The following is a 4,040-nucleotide window of genomic DNA, read 5'->3' as shown; positions in this document are numbered from 1 at the left end:
CTAAACTTAATTATAGTGATCACTTTTTCTTTCAGATGGAATAATTTTATTATTTCTTCTGTAGGTGAGTAATTGTGACATAGAAGCCTGATCTTATTTACTTCCATATTTAACAATATTTTAAAAGGGGAAAATTTCAAGTTAAAAAAAATCTTCTTTGAAAGTACCTAGGAGTTGAGTGTGTGAATGAGGTGGTGTCAGATCCTTGTGTCTTCTCTTAGCTCTTTTCCTTGTCTTGGCTTAGCCTGTTCAACTTCAATGTGATAGTTTTTATCTTATTATATTTATTTTGTTATATTTAAAAGTGAATGAATGAATGAAAACTCAGCCAGGAGGGTAAAGTTTGATGACTGAACTGTCCCTTATACATGATGGGAGAGGGAAAATCAGTATTTTTCAATAGAGCAACACTGATTATATCAGCCACTCCAGGGAATGCCTCATGTTCAGGAATAGTTGACCAAAGTATAAGAGAGTCCATAGTTGTGTTTGTATGTGTGTGTGTGTGCTTGTATTTGGTCAGTTTGGTGGTGTTTATGTTGTTCAGAGTTCCAGTTCTAAATAAGAAAAATTAGTACTTTTTTTAAAAAAAATCAAGTGATCATTTGAATAGTAAATTGTTGTTTGTCTTTTTAGCAATGTTTCTTTTAATCTCACTTATTTATTAAAGATAACTTTGATACTAAAGAGTTCCAATAGTGAATGCATTCCCCCCAATTCAAGACCCAGAACCAACACATTTTAAGGAGTTTATGCCTAAAGGTTAGAAAATTATAGAATAACATCAACTCATATACACTTATACCTGCTAGCAACACACAACATAACACAGACACAGCCACACATATGCACACACATACACATGCATTTTTACCTATTACTTGCTGTCTCATGCACCAATGCTCAGTAATTTCCAGTTATAAATTTAAATATTGCATACTCCATTAATGAAATTTTTGATTTGTAATTGTATCCATGTCCAAAGTTTATTTTTATCACACAGTGTTAATGGTACGAATACTATTTTAATTTTTTACCCTAAGAACTCAAACCAAAGTACTCCATCAATAACAGAGAATGGGGGAAATCATGATAAAGAAAGTACACCATGAACTGCAAAGAATAGCATTTATCATAACTTTGTGAAGACTTCCATATTCTATACCCTTATTAATTGCATCTCCTCAAGTAAGACTTTAGCCTGAGTTTCTAAAAACTAAGTTTGGACCTGAAAACAAAACAAAGTGAGTTAAACAAAAGCAATCAATAGTAACACATAGTTGTATTATCTTGAGACAATTGGCATCAATGTGCTTGGAAGTTGGAATTATTCTGCAAATAATAAGAGTGCATTTTAGCTTCTTGTACTTTGAGTCCAAACATTTCCCTTGGCCAGAATATATAATGATGTTTCCTCCAAACACTAATAATTAATTTAGCTTTCTCCCCATATAATTGTACAAGTCCCAGAGACTCAAACCAGAGTTTATTCGCCAGGAAGTAGATTGAATGCATTAATTCTGAAACACGGTTACTAATAGCTTACAGAGTCTAATTTATAACCAGCACAATCAATATTAAGTTATATCAACTTTCAACTTTTCCTTCCCATATTCCCTCTTTTTAGATTTCTCCCCTGATACAATCTGCCAATGAAATTCTGTAAATTTTACTATTACGAATCCCCTACTCTAATGCAGACTTCTAAAACTTTAATCTCCTAATAAACTCTCTTTATTGTGACATCTTTAACATGCCTGAATTTATGGAGCTTTTTCTCATTAGGGCAGAATCACTTCCGAAAACATCAGGAAACTTATCTAAGCTAGTTTTCTTCCCACCTAATCTAATAAACTAATAAAAATAGAGATTAGCATGATCAATGTTTGACAATGATTTGAATATGCCCATATTCACTCAATTATAAAAATCAAGGCTCCCAGTAGGGCTGGTTTGAGGTAGTGTAGCATTTAAGAGGTGGTACCTCATGGAAAGAAGTGTCTTAAAATACCACCAATGGAATGCATCTCCTGACTTAGGTATCTATGACTTATAGAACAGGAGTAGTCTTCAGTAGAGTGCTTTGATGTAAGAAGTTCGGCGCCTTCACCCGAATCCCTCTTCCACATGTGTTGCTCAGCACACTCACACATGCTGACATGTATGGTGTTGACTATGAGGAACTCAACAAAGCTGATCAGGTAACAGCATCATGGTCTTTATCCATAAGAATTGTTAACCAAAAAAATTTGTTTTGTTTTTCCTGTTCATTCTAAAATATCAGCATCATGTATGTTGTTATAGCAACACAGATTACACAATGATCCTCAGGTTTTTGTCAGTTCCTGCGAGTTTCTTCCTGCTCTCTGCATCTGGCCTTTGGCCTCTAGCCACTTCCCTCGTGTCATGGCCCCGAAACGGCAATCTGTGCTTCTGCCTCAGTCCAAGAAACCCAAATCGGCTCTGTCCCCTAAACTGGAGGACAAGTCTGCCTCTCCCGGCCTGCCGAAGGGAGAAAAAAGAACAGCAAGAAGCAACTGAACACACTGACGAAGTACAAAATGAAATAGATAGATTTAATGAACAGGCAAGTGAGGAAATACTAAAAGTAGAACAAAAATATAACAAACTCCGCCAACCGTTTTTTCAGAAGAGGTCAGAATTGGTCACTAAAATCCCAGATTTTTGGGTAACCACATTTGTCAACCATCCACAAGTGTCTGCACTGCTTGGGGAGGAAGACGAAGAGGCTCTGCGTTATTTAACCAGAGTGGAAGTAACAGAATTTGAAGACATTAAATCAGGTTACAGAATAGATTTTTATTTTGATGAAAATCCCTACTTCGAAAATAAAGTTCTCTCCAAAGAATTTCATCTGAATGAGAGGTGTGACCCATCCTCAAAGTCCACTGAAATCAAATGGAAATCTGGAAAGGGTTTGACAAAACGCTCGAGTCAAACACAGAATAAGGCCAGCAGGAAGAGACAACACGAATAGCCAGAGAGGTTCTTTACCTGGTTTGTTGACCACTCTGATGCAGGTGCAGATGAGTTAGGAGAAGTCATCAAAGATGACATTTGCCCAAACCCCTTGCAGTACTATTTGGTTCCTGATATGGACAATGAAGAGGGAGAGGCACAAGATGATGACAATGATGATGAAGAAGAAGAAGGCTTGGAAGATATTGATGAAGAAGGAGATGAAGGTGAAGAAGATGAAGATGATGATGAAGGGGAAGAAGGAGAGGAGGATGAAGGCGAGGATGACTAGCACAGAAGACTGATGGATTCCGACTCTCTTTTTTATTTTTTTTATTTTTTAAATTTCCCCAGTCCCTGGGAGCAAGTTGCAGTCATTTCCCTCCCATCCCCAATCCCTCTTGTGCTCAGTCGCCCTGTTTCTGAGGTCTCCCTTCTCAATACCATGGTTCTCAACTTATTTTGGGGGAAATGTCTTGAGCAAAATACAATGGAAAAAGAATCTCCACTACTCTGTTCTACATTCATTTTTATCTTTTCTTGTCTTGAACTGTGGATACAACACCACCACCACCGTGCTCTGTGGGAAAAAAGAAAAGCCCTCCAGCCCCTTTGGTTCTGCTGGAGGCTGGAGGGTGCTAGGCCCCTGTGTAGTAGTGCATAATATTCCAGCTTTTTTCCTTTCTCTGTATATTGGGCTCAGAGATTACACTGTGTCTATGTGAATACAGACAGTTAGCATTTACCAACATGTATCTGTCTACTTTCTCTTGTTTAATAAAAAGAAAAAAAAAGAAAAAAGGGGGGGTTAGAAGGTCAGCAAGGGTGGGTTTGAGGTGTCTGGGGGGTAAGTGGGCATTGTGACAACATGGCTTCTCCTTTGGCATGTTTAATTGTGATGTTTAACAGACATCCTTGCAGTTTAAGATGACACTTTTAAAATAAAATTCTCTCCTAACTAAAAAAAAAGAATATTTATTTGTATTTACTTCTATATTTTGCTTTTGCATCCCTACTGCAATTTTTCCTCCCTCTTCTTCCCTTTTCTCCCAGATTCTCCC

At 37.2% G+C, this 4,040-nt stretch overlaps 1 pseudogene; it reads left to right on the top strand.

Annotated features, from left to right (window-relative positions):
- The first annotated feature begins 2,406 nt into the window (after positions 1-2,406).
- On the top strand, positions 2,407-3,271 carry LOC121464370 (annotated as a pseudogene).
- The last annotated feature ends 769 nt before the right edge of the window (positions 3,272-4,040 follow it).

The sequence above is a fragment of the Microtus oregoni genome, unplaced genomic scaffold (assembly GCF_018167655.1).
Source record: "Microtus oregoni isolate MIOR12 unplaced genomic scaffold, Mior012 000001F_ref0000356, whole genome shotgun sequence".
NCBI lineage: Eukaryota > Metazoa > Chordata > Mammalia > Rodentia > Cricetidae > Microtus > Microtus oregoni.
The sequence above is the reverse complement of the archived record's forward strand: the minus strand, read 5'-3'. Positions and strand labels throughout refer to the sequence as shown.